Source organism: Aotus nancymaae, unplaced genomic scaffold (genome assembly GCF_030222135.1).
Source record: "Aotus nancymaae isolate 86718 unplaced genomic scaffold, 86718_ANA_hifiasm-v0.15.2.pri h1tg000004l, whole genome shotgun sequence".
NCBI lineage: Eukaryota > Metazoa > Chordata > Mammalia > Primates > Aotidae > Aotus > Aotus nancymaae.
Window position 1 is genome coordinate 14,364,929 of NW_026988415.1, and position 26,838 is coordinate 14,391,766.

Sequence of the window (26,838 nt, forward strand, 5' to 3'; positions counted from 1 at the left end):
TTGGACTTCATATAAATGAAAATCTGTTACTTTTCAAAAGATAACTTTCAAAAAATTGAAAAGCAAGGTACACAGAGAAAATATTTGACATACATGTATATGACAAAGGATTGGTAATCAGAATAAAGACCCACTATAACTTAGTAAAGAAAAGAAAAAAAATGACACAATTTTAAAAAATGGATCACTTGAACAGCCTTCATAAAAGAAAATATACAAATGGACAATAAGGACATGAAAAATATGCTTCATGTTACTATTCATCAAAGAAATAAAAATTTCCACCCCAGTTGAACATTAAAACACAAATTTGATCAAATCAATCCCCTTCAACATCTTTCATTGTTCCTCAGTGAGTACAGGAAAATTGATATATGCCTTAGCACAACATATGTGACCCTTTATGATGTAGCCTTCTATCTATGCCATCTCAACTCCTATCATGTTCTGTTCCTAACTTTTATATGATTAACCATACTCTCTTATTCTTCTATGCCTCAGATAGAGATGGCGTCTTAGATTGGATTCAAATCTCAACTCATCTGCCACTTCCTCTATTGAGGTGGTACCTGCCTTATGTAGGGCAGATTTAAATGTTCTTTCTCCTATGTTCTCACTCTACCATATACAGGCCTCAAGCCATTGTCACCCTAAAAACGTAATAAAATTATTGTTATTATAGTTACAGTACATCCCATCTATTTAATGATCAGAAGTTTATATTCATTATCTCATTGAATGCCCATAAGGATCCCAATATATAGATGTTATTTGACCCACTTTACATATAAGAAAATAGTGGCTTAGGAAGGTTAAGGAATTTATATAACGTCATATAACCGGTGTAACCAAACATGGTCTCAAGTCCTTCTTAATCAAATCCAAAGCTGAGACTCCACATACATGTTTTTCCACTATAGCCAAATAGACAGTAAATTCCTTGAAGATTTGGACCACAATTCTGCAATGATGTAACAACAGTTCATAGTACAGTACTGTAGGGGGAAAGCCCATAAATGCCGAGACAGGAGCCAAAAGCCTCCGCCTATTTCTGTATAAATAATGAAGAAGAAAGTAACTAGAAATATAACCGTAGTAGTTAGTAGTTATTCAGAGGTGATCTTAATTCTTTTACTAATGCCTCTCGTGGAAGTATGAACCTGTGGTGACATTGTGAAATGAATGACTCTAAGGCAAGATGCTTTAAGCCCTCTGTCACACCAGCATAAGGGCTGCTGGAGGGCACCTTGGCTGAGCGGCAGCGTCACCGCTGGGAAAGCACCTGCTGTTTAGCCAGCTAGGGAAGGAGACATCCAAAATAGCTGAGACGTCTCCTTCCTTGGAGGAGTTAGGAGAAAACTCCGCTTCTCCAAGCTCTTGTGGTAAGGCCTGACGCTGTCAGGTAGGCCCGCAGACATCTAGGGGCTTAACTGTCTCTATGTGATCCTGTGCTTCAGTGGTCACGTTCCATGTCAACCTCATGATCCACTTCTGCACCTGGTTCCTTTTTTCTTGTAAGAATTAATCAGTAAAAGTAAGGTAAATCTTAATGTCTTTGTGACACGTATGGAAAAGGTGTTGATGCATTATGCCCCTTACCTCATCTCGGCTACAGAAAATTCCTGAGCCCCTATCTGTTTGACATGTGATGTACGTGACCCTGATCGCTGCCATGCCCCCATCTACCCTGCCCCCAGTCTCCGACCACCAAGACCACACCCTACCTTCCCTGCCCCCAGATTTGCAACTCAATAAAAGTGAGAGCATCCAGGCACTGGGGCCACTGCCAGACTCCACCCTTTGGTTGGATCCCCGGGCCCAAGCTCTCTTTTCTCTATCTCTGTGTCTTGTGTCTTTATTTCTACAGTTTCTCGTCTCCACACCAGCAGAGAGGGGCTCACAGAACCCTGTAGGGCTGGACCCTAGAAGTACCTGGAACACAGAAAGTACTTAATAAATGATAACTGATGATGAATAATTGAACCAGTCAATCCATCAAGGTCTGCAGAGAAGATTAAAGGAAATGGCATATGAATTGTGAAAGAAAATACTAACTAGGCATTATAATTATATCATGTTAACCAACTAAGACATAGAACCTGAGAACTGAATGCACCAATGTAATTCACCACCAATATAATAATTTCTCAAATTTCAATGTGTTGTTATGAAAACATCTATCTGTGTTGCTAGCACCCTCTTGTGTCTCTATGTCATCATTTCATATAAAGATTTTGGAATATATAAGAAATTATTAGGACAATTTATAACTCCAAAATGTTATCCACTTCCCAAGACAAATACATAGATCTACTTATTGGGAGACACTTCTGATGAAAAGGAGAAGATTGCAGAGGAAGTATGCTGACTCGTCATTTCTGAAAAGCTGTGCAGGACAGACCAGAAAAAAAGTTGTATACATGCTAATAGGGCCAGTACAAGGGTTAATGTGCTGAACAGCACTGACATTAATTTTTTCTCTTCCTTTCCCTCCCTCTATCTCTCTCCTCTCACAGACCTGCTGCACTAATAGCAGCCAAGGCCTTCTTCCTTTGTAAAGGAAGTTGAATTCCCTCACATCTTCCACCCATTTCAGAGTGAAATGACATACAGGGTCTAGAATAAAGGAGGTCATATGGACAGACCAGGCCAGAGTATTCTCCCTCTTGAACACACTGATACAAACAGGGGACCTGTTATGGGGTTGAACTGTGCAACCCCCAAAAGGATATGGTAGAGTCCTAAACCCCAGTACCTCTGAAAATGACTTTATTTGGAGATATGGTTTCTACAGAGGTAATCAGGTTAAAATACGGTTATTAGGACAGGCCCTGAACCAATATGACAAGTATCCTTATAAAAAGGGAAATTTTGACACAGATCCAGACATTAATAGAGGGAAGATGATGTGAAGACAAAGACTCGGAGAAAGAGCCGGAACAGATCATTCCCTCGCAGACCTCAGAAAGAACCAATCCTGCTGACACCTTGATTTTGGTCTTCTCGCCTCCAGAACTGTGAGACAATCAATTTCTGTTGTTTAAGCCACCTAGTGTGTAATACATTGTATGGTGGACCAGGAAAACCGATAGAAGACCATACATGTAGTCTTGCTTTGTGGAAGAAGAAAACCTCTCAGGATTTTAAATCTACCCAAATTTTGATGATGCCTGAATAAAATTCCTCTGTAAATTACAGTAAAACTTCTATTAATAGGTTTCCATGTTGTAAGGTGAGTACTCTTTCAGATTACAAAGTTATTATACTATCCAACAATGTAATCCTTCCCTCACTCCAAGTATCTCCTCCAAGCACAGGAACCATTTGAGTCTACTGATATCTTCTGCTTCCCAGGTATGGCTTCCTGGCTGAGATTGAGTAGGAAATGAGGAAGAGAAACCAAAATGACAACTGCAAGGGGTGAGGCTCCAAACTAAAGAAAAACACCACCTTTCACCCCTTACAAATATGATTTCTTCTATCCCTTTACATAATCTTGTAAAGATGATCGGGATTGATTTTTGTGAACTATTACCCACCCCAAGATATTTGTAGCATGGAAGAGGACTTGGAATGATAGAACTAGTATAGACCAAGGAATGATTCCCTGACAGAGCCATTCTGCCAGGAGGTAGAAAACTGCTGGGGCATTGTTGTTGAGGGAGGTAGGGGGTTACCGATACTGTTTAAAAGTTACCCAGAAGGTCCCTGCCCATTCTACCTACCTCCAGAGCCAGTGGACACAGATCACAGGGAAGGCTGGCCTACTCCATCATGTAAACTGCCTTAACACACTTTCCCAGCTGCTTTAGCAGAATCTATGTTTAAAACCAAACAATGAATATGCCTAACACACTGTCCTTTTTACCCATCCAGGAAAGAAGACTATAAGCACCTTTAATTGACACCTCATAATTAACCTAGTTTCAGTTGTTTTAAGAGCCCCGTAAATCATAAAAACTTCATTTTATTAAGCAATTCAAATTTTTCCTCCGACTTCAAGACTTTGACCTATTACAAGCCAAACTGCAATCTAATCATTTTTTTTTAATTTGGGAAAACAAAAGCATAACCAGATACATACTGTAGATAATGTACCTTACGTTCCACATACAGCCCTGCAAACCATGGCACATAAATGACAAAAACTGTTCATATGAAGCGAGAGAGAGGAAAAATAGTGAAAAAACACTGGTATGATTCATTCCTCTATCCCAGGTTCTAGAAAAATCACAAAAACTTAGAAATGAGGCAAAAAGTTGCTTGCACAACTGCGATGATTAATTTTACACACTAACCATGATGGGGCCATAGGCTGCACAGATATTTGGTCAAACATTATTCTAGGTGTGTTTGTGAGGGTGTTTGGGGCTAAGATTAACATTTGAATCAATAGACTGAATAAAGCAGATTGCCCTCCCTTCATCCAATCAGTTGACGGCCTGAAGAGAACAAAAAGGATGATTCTCCCACTAGTAAGAGAGAATTACTACTGCTTGACTGCTCTGAGCTGAAAGATCTGTTCTCCTTGCCTTGAGCTGAAACATCAGCTCTTGTTGGGTCTTCAGTCTGCCAGCTTTCAGACTGGAACATATACCATTGGCTCACCTGATTCTCAGGCTTCTGGACTCAGACTGAACATCAGCTCTTCTGGGGCTCCAGCTTCCTGATTGCAGATCTTGAGACTTCTCAGCATCCATAGTCATGAGAGTAAATTCCATATAATAAATATACAACAGAAGATGTACATACATATATCTATATCTATATCTATATATCCTACTGGTTGTTTCTCTGCAGAACCCGAACACAACCTTTTAACATCACACCAGAGCATTGTCTTATAAGCCCAACTGTAGATCATCTGATTCTATCAGGATATTTAACTTTGACCAAGAATTGATGAGGGAGAAAGGCTTTTTACAGCAAAATACATTTAGAAGTTAACCCAGGCCAGGTGTGGTGGCTCATACCTGTAATCCCAGCACTTTAGGAAGCCAAGGCAGCTGGATTACTTGAGGTCAGGAGTTCGAGACCAACCTGGCCAACATGGTGAAACCTCGTCTCTACTAAAAATAAAAAATTAGCCAAATGTGGTCACACATGCCTATAATCCCAGCTACTCGGGAGGCTGAGGCAGGAGAATCACTTGAACCTGGGAGGTTCAAGTGATCGCACCACTGCACTCCAGCCTGGGCAACAGAGCTAGACACCATCTCAAAAAAAAAAAAAAAAAGAATTTAACCCAAATAATTATAAGGAATGATTTATTTTCTATCAATTAAAGGTTATAAGTTTACCTGCAGATTACCAACCAGGCTTCTACCTAAATTAGTCATAGTTTTGTATACCTTATTCCACTAACTCCACAAATCGAAGCAATATAAATGTAAATGCTTTTTCTGAAGTATCTAAGCCATTCTTTTGGTTCCCTGAATAATGGGGTAAATAATACTTTGATAGCTGCTCATCAAAGAGGTGTAGGTTTATGTTCTGTAACAATTTGGGATTTGTGCTTTCTAGCCATTTTTTGAAAATAAAGAAACCTTTTTTCAAAAATATTTTCCACAGCTCTTCACATCGCCTTGGCCAAAATCAGATCAAGGTCTACTTCAAAAGGGGCATGAAACTGCCTGGTTTAGAAGCGTCATCATTTGGCATTACATGGTTGCCAATAAGATCTCCATCCCTATGAGATACCACAGGACTCAATCTTTTGTTTTTATAATGCAAGAGTCAACTTCAGCCATAGCATGACAGGGCACATAGCATTTGAACAAGATATGGACCCTATTTACAGAACTAGGGAGGCAAAGGTGCCATATTCATTGAGACTCCATCTCTTTTTTAATAATGTCTGACATTTATTAAAAAGAGGGAAAAGACCTTTGTACAGGTAGTGTATTAGAGCAGGGCAGGGAGCAGGGGTTACTGTGTTGAACAAAAGGCACCCATCAGAGAGACAGCTGCAAACTCAGAAGAAAACTGGATTCTAGGTAAACTAACTGGTCCACAGGAGAAAATGAGAGATCTGATTTGGTTGCCAGGCACACCTGAGCCCTGGCAGCCATGTGGCAGGAACACAAGAGGTCTCTGGGGATGAGGAGGAAATGGGTCTCACTGAAGGTGACAGGCCCCTTGCGGGGCAGCCAGCTGTCTGGATCACTGTCCAGGGGCTGTAGCCAGCTCAGATACCTCTGAGATGAGTCCAGGTCACTAGGAGCAGCAGTCTGTCGGTGGGATGTGGTGGATGACGATGGTCTGTGGGCAGAATGATGTAGTCGTCTGGCAGTCTGGAGGAGTGGAGGGCGGTTGGCAGCGGCGGCTGTGGGTGGTCTGTCCAGTGTGTAACAGGAGCCCAGCTTTGTGCAGCTGGAGCGCAGGACAGAGTCCAAATATGCATGGGAGGGGCTGGGCTGGCAAGAGAGGGCGGCAGAGGCTCGCTCCAGAGTGAGACCCAGGGGTAGCAGCGGCAGCCTGGAGCACTATTCCTGGAACAGAGGCAAGCACTACACAGGACGGAACTGGAGCGCAGGGGACAACGCGGCGGCTAGAGAGGGAGGCGCGGGGGAAGGGTGCCTTTGGTGACCCTGGCACTGGCCACTGGCACAGCAGACCCTCCCCAGAGCTCTCACCCCCAGGCCCGAGGGTCTCCAGGCCTAGAAGTCCTCGTCCTCCTCCCATCCAAAGACCCGCTTCATCTCGGCTAGGAAGCCCCGGTAATCACGGAGGAGGGGGCTCTGCTTCTCGATGTAGGGGATCACCCACTGCAGGGCGGGCCCCGTGAGGCGGGTGATGAGGAACGTCACCTTCAGGGCGTCGTTGGAGAACGTGTTCTCGTCCACGAACATGTAGGAGCCCGTCTGCACGATGAACTCCGGGAGCCGGTCGGTGTCGCCGTCAAACGTCTCGGGAAAGGGAATCGGGTTCCTCCAGCGACGCGCCGCGGGCAGGAGGGGCCAGGCCAGGAGGGCCTTCATCAGCTGCACCCGACCGTCCATGGCGCCGCACTCGCTGCGTCGGGGTCAGCGCGGAGTCTTCGCCGGAAGTGCATGTTCGGGGAGGCGGGCTCGGGCAGGGGTGGGCTGTGGGCTGAGCCATGGGGGAGGGCCTAAGCGCCGGCGCGAGCTCCGCCCGCAAAGCCTAGTTGTCGCCAGTGCGCAGGAGAGTCACCAGGCACACAGGAGCAAAGGGACCACGCGGGGTGGGGCTATCGCAGTTGAGGAGGCGGGGTCGGATCAAGTGGGCGGGGCCTGTTTTTCCCACGCTGTGCAGGGAAGAGAGGCGGGGAGCAGGGGAGGGGCCCAGGGCTGCTGGTACGCTTGCGGGGGCGGAGCCCGCTGCCAGTGGAGAGCAGAGAGTTCACCTTCTTGGATGTTGATGAGGCACCCACCTTGCTCCTCACTCATCAGCTGTAGCGTATTCCTTCACAGACCCTGGGCTCGGGATGCCACTTGGGTGAGGTTCTTTTTAAAACTATTTTAATGTGGCTGGCCGCGGTGGCTCACGCCTGTAATCCCAGCACTTTGGGAGGCCTTAGGTGGGCGGAGATGAGGTCAGGAGTTCGAGACCAGACTGACCAACATGGTGAAACCACGTCTCTACTAAAAATACCAAAAAATTAGCCGGGCGTGGTGGCACGTGTTTGTAATCCCAGCTACTCAGGAGGCTGAGGCAGGAGAATCGCTTGTACCCAGGAGGTGGAGGTTGCAGTGAGTCGAGATCCTGCCACTGCACTCCAGCCTGGGTGACAGAGCAAGACTCCATCCCCCCAAAAAATACTTTCATGTTTAATTTTTGTGGATACATAGTAGGTGTATAATTTATAGGGTATATGAGATATTTTGCAATGAGTGAGGCTCTGTGAACATTTTCCTGCTTCTTCATGCATCTTTCGGTAGAGAAGTATTGCATGTGGGTTACAGATGTGGTTTCCTTGCAACATTAATGGGAAATTCCCAAACATTAGAAAATATAATCCAGAGCAGCATATTCAGTTAATTTAAGGAAGGTTAAATGTTAGGAAACATCCTAATTTACTGTATGTACTAAGTTTTTGTTTGTGATTCACATAGTTGTTTGATTCATTTGCTTACAGGGCTCATGCAGGCAAGCCTCAAATCTGTGGCCCACCGAGGGAGGGTTCTTGGCTTCACTCAAGACAGAATTCAAGAGTGAGCAGACAGTGAGAAAAACAAAAGTTTATTAGCGCCACTGTGTGCAGCAAAGTGGCTGCTCCATAGGCAGAGCGGAGCTATTCCATAGGCAGACTGGCCCAGAGTAGCACTTGTGGAGTGCTGACTAGCTTTATTTGTACCCACTCTTAATTGTATGCTAAATACGGGGTGGATTATTCATGAACTTTCTGAAAAGATGCAGAGAATTCCCAGAACCATATAAGGTAACTTCTGAGTCATTGCCATGGCATCATTTACAAACTGTCATGGCACTGCTGGGAGTGTCTTATGTAAATACACTGTAATTCCTAGTCATATCTGGTTTTGGCCCATTTCTTTGCTGTATCCAGTTTTGATCAGCAGGGTCCTGAAAACAAGCCCTGCCCATCTCATACCTCAGAACAGTTCTGCCACAAAATATTAAAGCACAAGATATCTAGTATTCCTTCAACATCTACATTTTTCCAAGTTTTATACTGTACTACATCCTAAGTATGTCAACAGTTCTCACATATTTTGTAAAATGGGTAAAACTCTTCTAAATATGTAGATGTCTATACAGTAGTACTAGATGGGAAGGAGACATTGAGGGAAGGGGAAAAAGACAAACATGTTCATATACTAGAAACGTAGTTTAAGTCTGGATTGAAAAAATTGCCCTGAAAAAGCTGGTTGTAATGGAATTTCCAGAAATCTTCCTTTGCCCACCAAAAAGGACCTAAAAACCCCCCATCTAAACTTTTTAAAACCACACTTATGAGACCGGGTGCGGTGGCTCAAGCCTGTAATCCCAGCACTTTGGGAGGCCGAGGCGGGTGGATCACAAGGTCAAGAGATCGAGACCATCCTGGTCAACATGGTGAAACCCCGTCTCTACTAATACAAAAAATTAGCTGGGCATGGTGGCGCGTGCCTGTAATCCCAGCTACTCAGGAGGCTGAGGCAGGAGAATTGCCTGAACCCAGGAGGCAGAGGTTGCGGTGAGCCGAGATCGCGCCATTGCACTCCAGCCTGGGTAACGAGCGAAATTCTGTCTCAAAAAAAAAAAAAAAAAAACAAAAAAAACTACACTTATGAAATGCTGTAAGTGATCATCAAAGCAATAGGAAGGAGGAGGATGAATGTATCTTTCATTTAGGTATAGTTTCTGACATAGCATAGCCTCTTTGACTGTTTTGGGGTGTGTGTGTGTGTGTGTGCGCGCGCGCGTGTGTGTGTGTTTGGTTTTGGTTTTTTGAGACGGAGTTTCGCTCTTGTTGCCCAGGATGGAGTCCAATGGCACAATCTCGGTTCACTGCAACTTCCACCTTCTGGGTTCAAGCTATTCTCCTGCCTCAGCCTCCTGAGTAGCTGGGATTACAGGCATGCGCCACCAAGCCCGACTAATTTATATTTTTACTAGAGACGGGGTTTCTCCATGTTGGTCATGCTGGTCTCAAACTACCAACCTTAGGTGATCCACCTTCCTTGACCTCCCAAAGTGCTAGGATTACAGGCGTGAGACACCGCGCCAACCTAAAGGTTTTTACTGATCCACCCACAGCTAAAGAGGTTGCCCTGGTTCCGTGGCTCACGCCTGTAATCCCAGGCCTTTGGGAGGCCGAGGCGGGCAGATCACGAGATCGAGATTGAGACCATCTTGGCCAACATGGTGAAACCCCGTCTCTACTAAAAATATAAATTAGCTGGACTTGGTGGCACATGCCTGTAATCCCAGCTACTCAGGAGGCTGAGGCAGGAGAATCGCTTGAACCCGGAAGGTGGAGGTTGCAGTGAGCCGAGATCGCGTCATTGGACTCCAGTCTGGTGACAGAGAGCCTCCATCTGAAAAAAACAAAATAAGATAAATCCCCTGAAGTGATTTGAAAGTTTGAGGTAGAAAAGTACTCAACATACTACCTGTCTATATCAGTAATGGCATAATGGCTAGAAAAATTTCCTAAGCAGCAAAATGACTCCTGGATAGATCTTGCTCTCCAACACTAAATGTAGCAGAATTTTTAAAAATATATTTACAAGTAGATATAGGGAGAACAGAAAACTACAAAGGAGAAAACAAAAGAATCAAGATGATGGTGTATTCTATGAGACTAGAAAACCCGGTAACTATGAAAGCCCCAGAAAAATATCATTGTTTATAAATCACTTATTTATTATTATATCCATATGTTGAGTTCTTTTCTTTCCACCTACTAAAGAATCCTACATTCAGCCTTTAAGCATTCTGCATTTCTTTGTCAATCTTGAAGCTAACTACCTGTTATGGTCCATTTCGGTGCAGGTAACTGGAAGCTGCCAGCAAAGGCCTTGAATGTGGTGTCTGACATTGATAGTTTTTACTAATTGCTGTCTGATACTTTTTTCTACATACTTTATAGTTTTGAAAAACTCATTGGCAGTTTGGAATTCATTTGAAACAGTTAATTAAGCATGTACATTTTTAGGAATAACCAACAGAATATTGCCATCTTCATAATAGTGAACCTGAATCTTCAGCAAGCCAAACACATGGGATGTAGGTAGTGTGATGGTGAACTTCCACTCTGATTTCCAGTGACTATGCAAGAAGTTTTTAGGCTGAGACTGCTGGCTTTCAATAAATGCAATAATTGCCTGTTGTCCATGTATAGTTTTAGCATACAAAATATAGAAGACTTTGAATAATAATGTTTCACTTAAGCCTTAAAAGCACCATAACAGGATTCTAAGACTTCAGATCCTGTAGGGTCCAGCCCTACAGGGTTCTGTGAGCCCCTCCCTGCTGGTGTGGAGATGAGAAATTGCATAAATAAAAGACACAGAGATAGAGAAAAGAGAGTTTGGGCCCGGGGGTCCACTGCCAACCAAATCGCGGAGTCCTGCAGTGGCCCCAAATGCCTGGACGCTCTCACTTTTATTGTGTTGCAAATCTGGGGGCAGGGAAGGTAGGGCATGGCCTTGGTGGTCGGTGACTGGGGGCAGGGTAAAATACGGTGTGGCAGATAGGGTCATACAGGTAGGGGCTCAGGAATTAGTTGGCCGAGATGAGGTAAGGAGCATAATGCGTCAGCAGTTTTCCACACTTGGTAAGAAAGAACAAAGACATTGAGATTTATATTACTTTTACTGATTGTCTCTTTTTTTTTCTTCTGAGTCATTTTATTAGCATTCAAAATTTTATAATAAGTCAGTATGACAAAAAATTATAAATTTGATATATTTCTTGTTCTATTTCTATTTCTATTTCTTGAAAGTTTTTTTTTAATTGCATTTTAGGTTTTGGGGTACATATGAAGAACATGCAAGATTGTTGCATAGGTACACACGTGGCAGTGTGATTTGCTGCCTTCCTCCCCTTCACCTATATCTGGCATTTCTCCCCATGCTATCTCTCCCCAACTCCCCACCCCTCGCTGTCCCTCCCCTATTTCCCCCCAACAGACCCCAGTGTGTAGTGCTCCCCTCCCTGTGTCCATGTGTTCTCATTGTCTCTTTTAAGAAAAAAGGAACAAGGTGCAGTAGCGGATCATGAGGTTGACATGGAACGTGACCACTGAAGCACAGCATCACATAGAGACAGTTAAGCCCCCAGATGTCATGCATTCACATTTATGTCATTAGGAAGTTTTTACCATTCAATCTTCTTCTTCTTCTAAAACAAGAGGCTATGTGTCCTGAGATCCAGACTGGATACTGTCCATTTGCTGGTGATGGATCCCTCAAATGACAAATGGGCAAAGAACCTTACCAGGCAATCTGAAAAAAAGTTACAGATTATAAGTAAGCATTCAATGAAACATTCATCCAAATTTTACTCAAAGTCGCATGGATAAAATAAATTAAAATGGCATTTTTCCTGATAGTGACAGTGGAAAATTTAATAATCAGGGTGCAAGAAATCAGGGACTCTCATTCCATTCACAAAGAGATTAGGAATAGTTAAAAAAAAAAAAAAAAAAAAAACCCTTGAAGGAAGATTTGCAAATATAAAGGAAGAATGTGAATGACCTTTGATCAAATAATCATATTTATAACATTCAGCTAAAGTTTTAGGACCAAAATAAAAGCCACTTCTCTTTTTTCAAAGGAATATAAAATGCAACACATGTATTAGTCCAGGATCTCTAGAAAAACATAATTGTATGTACTTATGCAGCAATCTTGCATATTCTTCACATGTACCCCAAAACCTAAAACATAATAAAATATATATTAAAAAAAAAAGAAAAACATAATTGTGTGTGTGTGTGACTATGTGTGTGTATATGTATTTACAGTAAGGAATTGGCTCGCACAATTATGAAAGCCAACAAGTCCCATGAGCTGCAGCAAACTGAAGACCCATGTAAATCTATGATATACTTCCAGTCTAAATCCAATGTCCTGAGAACCAAGAGAGCAGATGGTGTGGTTCTAGTCTGAAGGCCTGCAGGCACATCTCCAGAAAGAGCCAATGTTTCTATTTGAGTCCAAAGGCAGGAAAAAATCTCATGTCCCAGCTCAAGAAAGTCAGGAAGGAGGAAATTTCCACTTACTCACCTGAGGGTCAGCCTTTTTTTGTTTCTGTTTAGGCCTTTAATGGATTGGATGGAGCCTGCCTACATTAGGGATTGCAATCTACTTTACTCAGTTTACTAATTCAAATGCTAATTTCATTAAAAAAAAAACAAAACACCCTCACAGAAAATCCCAGAATAATATTTACCAAATATCTGGACACCCCATGGCCAAATCAAGTTAACAATAAATTAACCATCATGACATTCATGATATATTACTGATTCTTTGGTGGATTTTAAAATTTATTTATTTAAATAAATAAATTTGATGGAGTCTTGCTCTGTTGCCCAGGCTGGAGTGCAGGGGCACAATTGCTCACTGCAACCTGCACCTCCTGGGTTCAAGCAATTCTTCTGCCTCAGCCTCCAGAGTAGCTGGGATTGCAGGCTTGTACCACCACACCCAGCTGATTTTTTGTATTTTCACTAGAGACAGGGTTTCACCATGTTGGCCAGGATAGTCTTGAATGCTTGACCTTAAATGATCCACCCGCCTTGGCCTCCCAAAGTGCTGGGATTACGGGTGTGAGTCACCGTACCTGGCCAGATTTTAAAATTTAAAGAAAGTTCTTAAGACCCTGTTTTGACAATTCCCCAGGAAATGGGCATCCTCTCAGATTTTTAAGGGTATTTATTAATAAAATAATCTGAGGTTTCTAGAGTACAATTTGACTATGACTGTCAAAACCTTATAAATGGCTAATACATTCTGTTGCAGAGGATCCCCTTCCAGAAGATTGTACTCTACATGAAGATATTATGGCCCCATGTGGTGAGCATCCCCAAGCACTCATTGTAAGGCTGGTTGCATCTCCGAGACCTCGGACACACCCCCTTCCCTCGCGGGGAGCTCAGACACACCCCCTTCCCTCGCAGGGAGCTCGGACGCTCCCCCCTCCCTCGCAGGGAGCTCAGACACACCCCCTTCCCTCTCGGGAGCTCGAACGCTCCCCCTCCCTCGCGGAGAGCTCAGACACACCTCCTTCCCTTGCAGGGAGCTCAGACACACACCCCGCCCCCTGCCCTCCCCGGGAGCCCGGGAAAAAAGCCCTGCCAGGACCTACCTGATAGCATTTTGTCCCATCCAGGCCCCACTTCCTGCCTACCATTTTGTCCTATCTGGGCCCCACTCCCCGCCATTTTGTTCCATCCGGGCCCCACTCCCCACCATTTTGTCCCACTCACCTTAGGCACAACCAATCAAACGCCTCCACTCCCTATAAAACCCCATGTCTGAGCAGAGTCCGCGTGACTTCTCTGGCCCCTCCTGTCGGACTGCAGAACCTCGTCCGGGAGCCTGAATAAATTCCTTCGCATCAGATCTTCTTGTGCTGGCCTCAGTTTCTTCACTTTAAACTCGGCGAGAACAGACCTTACACTCATTTCATGGGGAAAGAAGTACAGGAATGGGTCAATGTCCCATCTGTCTTACTTTGGATCCTATCAATCAAAGCAGTTGGCATGACAGACTAGAGCACAACCAGAGGAGAGAAAGCAAAGGTGGGTTCTGCTTCTGACTCTGGGAGGCAAGGAAGCAGAAAGCTCTAAGGAAATTTGAGATATATGGATGAGGGAAAGGAAGCCACACGTATCGGAGTGAAGGCTCTAATTGAGGTAAGGGAATCAGAGGTCAGTTACTGGGGACCAATCCTAAGGCACTTGATTAAATTGTCTAGCCAGGTCTTTTGACTGTTAATACATTCAAGACTTTTCCTTTTCTGACCAATATGGTAGGATGTGCATCTCTGAGCTGACCGATAAATAAGGCAAAGAGATGCCTTTAGGTTTAAGAGGGACAAGTCTGAGGGCCAGAGAGATTACAGCACTAGCACCAGGATGCCATAATAATCCTGGCATTGCATATACACACACACACAACACACACACACACAGAGCCATGCCCTGCTGGATCTTAGCTTTTGTAACTCTGACTTTTTCTTTATGGCTCCCTCCTTGCTGTCAACTGATGAGCACATCCATAAAATATAAGCTTCCCATGGAGTTCTGGCTGGCTGTCTTCTCAGTTCATTCGATATCTTCATGAAATCTCATCCACTGCAGTGACTCCCACATTGAAATTTGTGCAAGGACTTTCAGATCTTTAGCTCTAGGTCTTTCTTCTACCCTCAACTCCAGATTGTATTTCCACTCATCTACTCTTCATCTTCTTTTCAGAATCTCATAAACATCTCCGAGTGGTTGCAACATGACTACTTTTCCATCTCTTCTCCCCTAAACTGTTCTGTCCTTTAGTCTCTTTTGTGAGTTCATGGGACTGCCATCCATCCAGGCGGCAGCACCAGTAAACTCACAGTAGCTCCTGACTCTTTATCCTTCCTCACTTCACGTGGGAGATGCTGAACATTCACACCATGCCATGCCATGGGCTAAAGTGTTTGCCTATGTTTTTCATTCCCTAAACCTTTAATAGCTCCAGCATTCATTACCACCCACCTGGACTCTAACAACCTGCTTGTAACTAAGTGACCTCTTTTCTTCAGTGACTCTCTATTTCTACTTGTTGTGCACACTGACACCCAAATGACACATTTGAAATCCGTAATGGATCTTGTTGTCCAAGGCTTTAAACTGTCAAAGTTTCTTCAAGTCTATAGCATCCAACTCAAGCTTCTCTTCTCTGGGCTGCTTCTGCCATTTGTCTTTTGCCATTAAATAATTCAGTCTTTTCCAATCAGGCCATACCATGCCTGATTGGAGTTATTCCCTGAGAAGCTATATTTTCTCACACTCTTGCTCCTGTGCAAGCTCAACATCCCTCCCTCTCCTCCCTCCTGCTGTGAATTCACCATCTACACCTCAGGTTCTGGCCTGAGGACCCAGGCTGTTTCCTCTGAGGCTCTCCTGGGGCCTGGATGTGCTGACTCACTGTTGTTATGACATTACATATAAAAGGAATTAGAGAAAGTAGATTAATGTGGACTAGAATGGCACAGGAAGGTTTCAGGAAGGAGGTGAGATTTGACCAAAGCATGCAGAAAGATATTAAAATAACAATCATAGCTAACTTTATGTGAAAACTTCGTATGTTCCAGGAACTATTCTAAGTCCTTTCCATTAACCCACCTAATGTCATGGGGACCCAATAACATGGTCCTTATTGGTACCTGCTATGATCCTAATGTTGGTATCCCCTCAAAATTTTTATGTTGGAGCTTAATACCCAATGTGCTAGTTTTAAGAGGTAGGGCCTTTGGGAGGTGATTAGGTCATCAGGGCTCTGCCCTCATGGATGGGATTAGTGCCCTTATAAAAGAGGCTTGAGGGAACTGTTTACCCATTCTACAATGTGAGGACACGTAGAAGGTGCCATCTACTACCAGCAGGCCCTCACTAGACACCAAATCTAATGGCACCTTCATTTTGGACTTCCCAGGCTCAAAAACCGTGAGCAATAAATTTCTGTTATAAATTACCCAGTTTAGCGTATTTTGTTATAGCAGTCTGAACAGACTAAGACAGAAATTATATTATGAAGTTGGGTGTCACTATAACAAATATCTAAAAATGCATAAGTGGCTTTGGAACTGGGTAGTGGATAGAGGTTGAAAGAGTTTTGAGGTCCATTGCTGTGAGTGGACTATAAAAAGTGATTCAGGAAAGGGACCAGAAAAAAGACGAGAACTGTGGAAAAATCCTCAGTGTTCTCAGAGATTATTTAAGTAGTTATGATCAGAACGCTGGTAGAAGTAGAGACAGTAAATACCATTCTGATGAGGTCTCAGATGGAAATGAGGAACATGCTATTGGAAACTGAAGGAAAGGAGATACTTGTTATAAAGTGGCAAGAAACTTGGCTGGATTGTGTTTGTGTCCTGGTCGCTTTGTGAAAGGTAGAGCTTCTAGGCAATGAAATAAGATACTTGGCAGTAGAAATTTCTAAGCAAAGTGTTGAGGATGTGGCATGGCTTCTTTTGACTGCTTATGATAAAATGCAAGGGAGAAATGAGTGAAAGACAGAATTTATAATCAAAAGGGAAGCAGATCTTAAAGATTTGGAAAATTCTCAGCCTGGTCATGTTGTAAAGAACGAAAAAAATGTGATCAGGAAAGAACACCAAGGGCATAGGCAAGCGAATGTTTGATAAGGAGATTAGTATGAATAAAAAGAAGCCAGATGCTATTCGTCAAGACAAGAGAGGAATGATCCTGAAGGCATTATAGAGATCTTTGGGCCTGCCCGGCCCATCACAGGCCCAGAATGCCTGCGCCTCGAGGGCAGAATGATTTCAAGGCTCTGCTCCCTGAATTCTGTTGCAGTGCTCTTCATTCACCCCAGCTGTAGCTCAAGCAGGCCTAGGTGCAGTTCAGGCTGCCTCTGTAGGGGGCACAAGTCATAAACCATGGTGTCATCTACATAGTGCCATATCCACAGGTGCACAGAGTGCACAAACTATGGTGGGCATGGCTACTTCAACTTAGATTCCAAATGATACGCAGAGAGCCTCAGGGCCCAAGCAGAGAACTGTCACAGTGGTGGAGTTCCTGCAGAGAGTCCTCACTAGGGCATTGCCCAGTGGAGATATGGGAGTGGGACTGCCCCTGAGACCCCAGAATGGTAAATCCACCAGCATGCAACTCCAGCCTAGAAGAGCCACAGACATAGGCTGTGGTATGGACTGTGTTCAGGAAAACCATAGGGACAAGGCTGCCCAGACCCTTGAAATCTCAATCCCTAGCCCAGTATGTCAGAAGGTAGGACATTAAGTCACAGATAATTATTCTGGAACCTTAAGATTTAAGGTCTGTCCTGTTGGGTTGTGGATTTCATTGGGACCTGTTATGCCTTTCTTTTTTCCTACTTCTCCTTTTCGGAATGGATATAGCTGTCTTGTGCCTGTCCCATAATTGTATACTCGAAACATATATCTGGTTTGATTTTACAGGGTCACAGCTGTAGGGGAGTTTGCAACAGGATGAATCAAATCTATGACTGTCACCCATATCTGATTTAGATGAGACTCGACTTTATACTTTTGAATTGGTACTGGCACCTGACAAGAATTTTCAGGCTATTGGGATGAAATGAATTTATTTTGCATGTGAGAAGGACATGAATTTTGGGAGGCTAGGGGCAGAATGCTATGGTTTGAATGATGGTGTCACCCCAAAAAATGTATGTTGGAACTTGATACCCAATATGATAGTATTAAGAGGTGAGGGCTTTGGGAGATGGGCCTTTCGGCCCTGCCCTCATAATGGGATTAGTGTGTTTATAAAAGAGTCTTCAGAGAGCCTATTTGACCCTTCTGTGATGTGAGGGCACATAGAAGGCACCATCTATTACCAACAGGCCCATATTAGACACCAAATCTACTGGCACCTTCATTTTGGACTTGCCAGCCTCAAGAACCGTGAGCAATAAGTTTCTGTTGTTTACAAATTACCTAGCCTGAGATATTTTGTTACAGTAGCCTGAACCCATTGAGACAGTATCACATTTTACTGGTAAAGAAACTGAGACACAAAAATTTCTAAAGGATAAACAGGTGGTAGGAAGAAGAGCTGTGACATTAACCCAAGCAGCATACCTTGAACCTGTATACTTAATCACTGTCCATAGTGCATAGTAGATAAAAAGTAGTAGATTATTTTTCCAGACAGGCTACAGATGGGAGGCCAATTATGGATGAGACAAGAGTGGTCTGTGACCACAGATTGTGGATACATAGGTGAACTGAGAAATAGGACCTGTGTGATATCCAGGCATTGAGAGGGTCCAGCCATGTGCCCATCTGCAGAGGCAAATCAGAGCGACAAGCCTCATCAACAGGTATGAAATGAGTTGGGTGTTTCTGGAGATAGAATTCACTTCAACAGCCGTGGTCTTTGTTCTCTTCCCTCCCCATGATACTTAAGTTCCCAGATTCATCACTTCAGTGATTGCTGGACAAAGGCTGCAACAACTCTCTTGTCCCCCAAACCCCAACTTTGGAAAAACTCATTTATAAACATTCCCTGAGCTTGTAAAGGAACAGCCAGACTCTAGTGGATAAGGTATCCATCAGAACCAATGGCTGCATTCTTTTTTCAAATTGACAAATAATTGTATATATTTATGAGGTACGATGTGATGCTTTGATATATGTATACGTTGTGGAATGATGAAATCAAGCTAATTAAAATATCCATCACCTCACATACTTATTTTTGTGCAATAGATCTAAAAAATTAATTCCTCCTGTCTAAGTAAAATTGTGTGCCCTTTGACCAACATCTCCCTATTCCCCCCTGCCCAACCTACCTCTAGTTAGTTCTAAACTGTAGTTTGGGAAGCTAAGATGCTGGAGACAGACAGGTTGATTATTACAGTTGTGTTTTTAGCACTACACAATAATCCGATGTCTGTCTTTGGTGTCTGGGCATCCTAAACCATAGTTTGGAACTCATTTTAGTCCATTTGATTTTGCTGTTTCTTCAAACTTCTACCTTGAGAACTATGAGGTCATCTTTCCTATCTACTATTGGCTACGATATTCCAGAGTGGGTGGGGTAACATCGTAAACTATTGTATGTTCACACAATGGAGTTTCACCTTTCCCTCTCAAAATACTCTTTCCTGTAGATAAGATAGTACTATCATGAGAGTGCCCTTCTCAGCTATGCTGTCCACATTGATTCTGCAGTCCAATTAACATGACACAAAGACTATGTGTTCCACCTTCCACAGTTGAGGACCGATGAATTCAACATTCAAGCTTAGTCAACCCTAGGTCAGCTGACTCACAAATCGAAAGCAGCTACAAAACTCATGTAACAGATGCCCTCTTGAAAAGGAGCAGAGTCCAGTCTCACCTTGAGAAGTTGTGAAACTGGTAATCTTTGAAAATGAGATCCGAAGCCTCATTATCTTTCGTCTTACAACAACAGAAGAAATCACTCTTCTTGGGGTTAGGGGGGAACATGCAATCAGGGATAGCATCACAAAAGTGGCTTATGCATGGACCTTGACAGGTAGGGCAAGATTTTCACAGACAGAAAGGGAGGACAAGACATGAAATCCAAAAAAGGGTGGTGGGGCCGGGCGCGGTGGCTCACGCCTGTAATCCCAGCACTTTGGGAGGCTAAGGTGGGCGGATCACCCGAGGTCAGAAGTTCGAGACAAGCCCAACATGGCGAAACCCCATCTCTACCAAAAATTAGCCAGGCATGGTGGTGGGCACCTGTAATCCCAGTACTCGGGAGTCTGAGGCAGGGAGAATTGCTTGAACCTGGGAGGCAGAGGTTGCAGTGAGCCGAGATAGTGCTACTGCACTCCATCCTGGGTGACAGAGTGAGACTCCGTCTCAGAAAAAAAAAATAATAATAATAATAAAAACGGATGATGGAGGGATGTTTGAATTCAGTGCTGGGACCAATCCTGGGAGGCTGCTGAGTTTCCTTGTTATTGGCTTTCCTGGGCGTCCCACAGTTTCTGCAACCTCAACTGGCTTCCCAAAATCCCAAGGGCAAACCTTGAATGCACCACACTGTGCCCAGCCCACAGGTATCTGATCCCAGAGATCACATCAGTCTCTTGCATCCCAGCTCTGATGTCTCTTCATGTGCCCTCCTAATCGCAAAGAACAACTTCCACCTACCTGTAAAGGTGAGAGGAGTAAAGCATGGAAGGCTTCCTGGAGGAGAATGCAATTTTTCTTGGTCTGAATAAACTAGGGGAGCCAAATTTCCAAAATCAGAAATAACAAGAAACAGAGACTATGGTATGTGCAAAGACCTGAGTAGTAGATCTGGACATTGAGGGATGGGCATAGTTATAATAAGCAAGAATAATTATTGCTATTACTTAGGTGCGCCTTAAGGCATGGGTGGAGTTTCCACTTGTAGACCTGGAGAGAGTGGACAGTTTTCCTGTCAATCACTTTACATCCTCCAATAACGTTGTTTAAAGGCAGAGCCATAGACAGGGTGCCAAAGAAGCCCTTGCAGGTAACCTGGCTCATTAAAATCTGAATTGTGGGCCAGGTGTGGTGGTTCACACCTGTAATCCCAGTTACTCAGGAGGCTAAGGCAGGAGAATCATTTGAATCTGGAAGGAGGAGGTTGCAGTGAGCTGAGATGGCGCCACTGCGCTCCAGCCTGGGCGACAGAGTGAGACTTCGCCTCAAAAAAAAAAAAAAAAAAAAAAAAATCTGGATTGTCCAGTGCGGCTTCCGTTGACGGTTGCCCTCAGGGATATAGGAACATGGCGGCCTCAGCTCCGGCAATCACAAAAGTGTAAGTTTAAAGGATTTTCGTTCTTAATTGTTAGTTTGTGTTGTGGTTTTGATGGAATCGGGCATATGTTGTCTTCTAACGCCTTTAACAGATTTGACCCACGGGCTTATGGGTTGATGACACGGAAGTTTCCTAGCCGTCGGGAGCAGTGTTGTGCTTTATGTAACAACGCGATGAGTCTTTCAGATCATTTCGTTTGTTTAAATGTTGGTCTTGAACCTCGGCTATTCGTGATTTGAAGTTTGTGGTGTTTTCAACTTAAAAATGAGGAATAGGCTGATTAAGTTGACTGAGCCAGTGTCCGTCTGGTACCACACAGTGGCCATCGGCCGCCAGGGACCTGATCTTGTCTTTATTTTGCAGTTATTGGGTGGATATTCCCTCCAGTTATTTGTTTAAACTTTGTACTTTGCCCTCATTTGCCCATTTTGTTACTTGTTTTCTGTTATTTTAGAGCTGAAAAGGAGGAAAGTAACGCCCAGAGGAATCCAGTGTGGGATTATGACAAGCAATGGCAGTTAGCTGCATTTGCTGCCAGTTTTGTGAGTCATTTAACATGTTGTGTGTCATTTAACATGATTATATGTTTAATATGATTTGTTTGGTTAAAGTTCAGTATTGGTCTTCTTCATATGTTGTCCATAAAAAAAAATTATTATTATCAATTTTTTGAGGCAGAGTCTCGCTCTTATCACCCAGGCTAGAGTGCAGTGGTGAGATCACCTAGGCTAGAGTGCAGTGGCGGGATCTTGGCTTACTGCAACCTCCACCTCCCAGGTTCAAGCGATTCTCCTGCCTCAGCTTCCCGAGTGGCTGGGACTACAGGCGCGTGCCACCATGTCCGGCTAGTTTTTGCATTTTTAGTAGACATGGGGTTTCAACATGTTGGTCAGGCTGGTCTTGAACTCCTGACCTTGTGATCTGCCCACCTCAGCCTCCCAAAGTGCTGGGATTACAGGTGTAAGCCACTGTGCCCGGCTCAAGAAAATTTTTTCTTTCTAGTAATTTCAAGGTGAAATTAAGGAAATGGACGTTCAGCTTTTCCACTAATCACTGGGAATACCCTGACAGTCATCATTGAACTCTGTTTTCCATTTTTATATAATGTATTTGTATATTTAATGTAACTGCATTCAGCCAAAAGTTCTCTCTAAAAATTTTGCTGTTATTTACACTTTACGGATATGGAAAATAACGGTCCAGTTGGCAAGAGCTTGTAGCTTTAAGACTCTGAAGGGAATGAAATGCCCAAGCATCCTATTTCTTGTTTTATTTTTCAGTATAATGGCATGGAATTTTTTATAACATTGCAGTCATTTGAATTTATTTAATTTTGATTTGGACTTTTTCAATCAATATTCTTTAAAAGAAAGTATTTTCAGTGTGCATATTCTAAAATGAATCCGTCTGGCTGGGCACTTCACGTTTTATAATCACCATGGATGCTCGTTAGCTGCTTTTTTTTTCAGCCAAGATTGGGCCCAGTTTGACATTTAATTTTATGTGTTCATCCTCCTTGCATTCAATTAAATTTTGGTCCCAGGGCTTCTCATAAGTGCCTTTGAAAGGTTTTTGTGTTTACAGAGAGGAAATTAATGTCTGACCAGTGCCTTTCATTTTATAACTTCTTGTTTGAGATATATATGTATGTATATGTCAAATGTTACCATTGTTGTCTCACCATAAATGCACTTTAAAGCAAACGTTTTGGGGATAGTGTTGATTTATAAAACCAGAACTTAATCATTTGGCTGAATCCTTGATATTTTACAACAGTGAATGCTCTTAACCGTCTGTTGTTGGCTGCAGTTAAACAGTGTGGGGTTTTATTTTACAGAAGAATTGGATGTTTGGTATCATTTTATTCAATTAAGTGTGATCCTGGTCCATTTCATAAGTTTGGATAAAAAAAGTTTTTCATTATTTTCAATGCACAATAAGGGAAATGTTTTAATTGGCTTTATGCTTCCTGCTTTACAACAGTTCTGGCCTCACATTTCCAGGTAGCCTGAACTTTGATTTTAATTTACCTTTAAATTGTTTTAATACCATTGTATTTGGTAAAGTTTTAGTCTTTGTGTATCTTATTTCATACATACACCAAAACTGAAGGAAGTTTTGGGGTACATTCAATGTAAAACCACATGCATTGACCCAACACTTGTTTTACTACAGTGAATGCCCAGAAGTGCTGGACACTGATCATGATCGAATGTTGTTTGTAATATTATATCCCAAGTGAATTGTGTGTCAAATATCACGTTATACAGTCCAATTCTGTTCCTAGTATTTTGCGTAAGTTTTCCTTGAAAATCATGGGAAATATTCAATTTATAAGTGAGGGAATTCCTGGTTATATTGAATGTGTTCAGTTTTCTGGAATGAATGACATTTGCAGGTCACATTGCACACTTCTTTTTTTAAACCGTAATTGTGCATTTAATATACTGTTTTTCTTTAAATTTGGCTTTGGGCCTCATTTCCAGGTGTTCTTCCATAGAAAAAAATGATGCGTTCAGTTTTTATATGCAAACAAGATAAAGAAGAGTGATCTAGAGCCAGGCTGGTCAAAGCAAGAATTGGCTGGAATAGGCTGCTCTTCCCCGATTCCAGCATGTGCTGTCCCCACCTCTTTGGCCACCTGGGCTGACTGTGTCTTAATAGCTCAAGTACAAGTATATAGGAGTAAGAAATGAACAATGGCTGCCTCCTTTTACTCATGCTTACATTGTATGACATCTAATATGTATTTGAGGGGGAAATTAAAGGAAAACCCTTGTTTTGCTCTAAAACCTGAGGACGGTAAACACTGAGAGTAACCTGGTACTTGGTTTGAAGTAAATTACAAATACTTCCCTTTTATAATGGTGATGGCTGCATTTGCTTATTAACCTTTTTGCTGGTTAATTCTTGATACTGACTAGAAATGCACATATTGCTTCTTGAAATGATTTAATGACTTCTATATTGGTGAACATGGACATTCTCTAAGTATAATCCACCTATATTACATTTACAAATAAGTAAGATTGATTGCTGGTATTTAGATTTTGTATTATCTATGTATTTGTTACTGGCAGGAATTTAAATTTGAGAAATTAGGATGTTAACTAACCTCATTAATCTTGGCTTTTCAGGCAGAGCCCTGGACCTTGAACACTATCTCCTTGTGGAATGAAGTCACTTTTATTACATACCCATTGCCCATAGTATCCTAGGGGTATACTTGCCAATTAAGAGCAAATGTCCCAAATCTACATTATATTAGCAACTGTCCAATTTTTGCCATTGCTTTCTCCAAAAAAAAAAAAAAAAACAAAAACTATGTTCAATGTCAGATGATAGAAACATTATTTAACATAAGGAATTCTTTATGAAACTATTCTAAATGATGTTAACTTCATCTTAATTTAAGAAAGTTTCCAACTTATGTTACTGATTACTGACAGTAACATACCAATAGTATAGTTCTATTATGTGCATTTCAAGGTCTTCATGCCAGTATTCAGTAACATACTGAATACTCACCTGAAACCCATTTGGAAATTTATTATGCATAATCTTGCACGGTATATGAGTGTCACTAATCAGTAACAAAATGAGGAGAACGCAAAGGGTTATTTCCCGTAGTTTTGCATAAATCAATTGCCTTGTCACTGAAAAATACAACATAAAAGGACTCCTCTGAAACTCCCCTTCTAGCCAAAAAAAAAAGTGGTATTGTGTCTCGGCATAAAATTTTATAATTTCCTTGTGATGTTTACTTAAGGCAAGATGACCTATAGTATCCTTTGGCAGGGACAATAAGGCCTCTCAAAAGCAGTGTTAATTGCCCTTGTGGTATACTTCATGCAGTCTCAATCTTACACCGAGGCTCAGTGTAACTTACCTTTCACTCATTCAGCCTACCTGGCACAGGATGCATGATTGAGTACTCAGTCCCCACCAGGTATTTTCAGAAGGACTTCTACAGAAGGGAAAGTGGATGACTAGCCTAGCCACCTACCATAAGAATTTCCAAGTACATACTTATAGTGGTGCTAAGTTGTCCACCCACAGGCAAGTCTCCTTGTAGATTTATACAGCCACTGTCTCCTTCAGGACCTGTGCTGGAAAAGTCCTGGACTGGTCAGCCTGTGAACCTGTAACATGGAAGGAGTGGAACCAGAACAAACTGTCTAGAACAACCAGACAAGTAAGAGCAACCTTAACTTGTGTGAAGTGCTAGGTGTTGGGTGGAGGGCACCACCTGTCTCCTGTCAGGTGCACCATCATTTATGATGGTGTTGAAACCTTTTTCCAGAATCTCTAAGCTAGTAACTACCAACAATGTTAGGGTCAGTCCATGGACACTGATTATTAACTCCATGGTAGAGACCCTGCTAGGCAGTGACGTCTCTTTTTAGTCATTATTTGTATTTCTCTGTTCACTGTGGGTGCTGCTTACAGACAAATTAATTTATTTGAATTACTCGGATTTCCAAAAAAACTTGATCTTGGCATTTTGCCATCAAAGTTTTGATCTTTTGTTTCTCTTTGGAAACTCCTGCAGTAACAATCAGCAGCAAGATGAACTTGGACTATCAAAAATAAACTCCAGGAATGAAGTGATTGCAGGAGTGCTATTCAGGTGCCTTATGTCTGGCATAAAAACATGGATCTGAAGGTAATTGGAGGCCATGTCTATCTGTAAAAAAGGAGAAAGATAAGACTCGTGGACCAAGTGGGTGGTGGAGAATGGTACTCTGCCAGTCTACCTGCACCATGAAGTAGAGGGCATTTATTTGTCAGGAATCCAGGAAGACATAGGCTAACAATGAAAGTAATGCATGTATTGACACACCTTCAAATCTTCACCCAGTCAGGCACTGTTGGCCAGTTCTTTGCTTTGCAGACATTGCTGGGACCACATATCATGTCTCATTCCTGGTTTCCAGTATCTGAGTCTGAAAGTCACATGGCCCTTTCTCACTATCATCTTTAGCCTCAGTTTCCTCATATGCACAATGGGATCCATACCATGGATTCAGGGATGTTGTGAGAATCAAGTGTGATCATCCTTGTTAAGGGCCTAGCACACAAGAGATGGTCAAGGAATTAGTATCCTACTTCCTGAATCCATATATTGGAGAACATGAGGGTGCTCAGTTTCACTCCCTTCCAATCACTGCTTCCCCACCCCTGCCCAAGCTGTTTGTCTTTGCCATAATGTTATTTAAATGTTTGTTTGCCTTCCCAGGGCCAGCAAGCTTCCTCAGGGATTACTGAGGCATCTCCTTGGAAACCACAGCTCATTAATCCTGCTGTGAAGCAAGAGGCAGCCAGGACCTCTGGTTTTTCCTTTTTCTGAGCCACATTCTGTTCCTGCCAGCTTGGATACCTTACATGGACCCTAACAGGGCTCATTACCCAGCACCCATTGGGACTCGCTACCGTCTGTAAACTGTGCAGCCTGGAGAGAGCCTGTTGACTGGCACTGCCAGAGAGGTCTCTTCTCTTTGCTTATGTAAAGTCATTTCTTTTAGGTGTGGTGATTAATTTATTGAAATTCAGGTGAAGACACTTGACAATTTGACAGAGGGAAGAAAAGTGCTAGATGAAAATATGCACTATTTTCAAATGTTCTCAAAGAGACTTTTAACCTTTAGTCTCAATAGATACTTCTGGTTTGGTTTCTCTACTTTTCTCTTGACACAAGTTTCATTCAGAAGGTGGCATCACAGAACGTGAAGTCACTCACCCTAGGTCAAATTTCACATTTCCTTTTGAATAGACACTAAAGTGTCTAGCCTTTATCCAACACAATGATATTCATACTCTTCTGATTTATCCCTGTATTTTGTTAAGTTACTTTAAATCCTTGGATGATGAGGGTCATTGTTGTTTCC

At 42.6% G+C, this 26,838-nt stretch overlaps 2 long non-coding RNA genes across 2 annotated transcripts; both read left to right on the forward strand.

The window, feature by feature from the left end:
* Positions 1-7,361: 7,361 nt before the first annotated feature.
* LOC135278017 (uncharacterized) lies at positions 7,362-14,023 on the forward strand. The gene is made up of 3 exons (XR_010345566.1): positions 7,362-7,458; positions 13,434-13,487; positions 13,906-14,023. It is a non-coding gene; the product is annotated as an uncharacterized LOC135278017 (long non-coding RNA).
* Positions 14,024-21,413: 7,390 nt separating this feature from the next.
* On the forward strand, positions 21,414-26,311 carry LOC105732271 (uncharacterized). Its single transcript, XR_001110946.2, has 4 exons — positions 21,414-21,492; positions 25,052-25,145; positions 25,503-25,616; positions 26,190-26,311. It is a non-coding gene; the product is annotated as an uncharacterized LOC105732271 (long non-coding RNA).
* Positions 26,312-26,838: the final 527 nt, after the last annotated feature.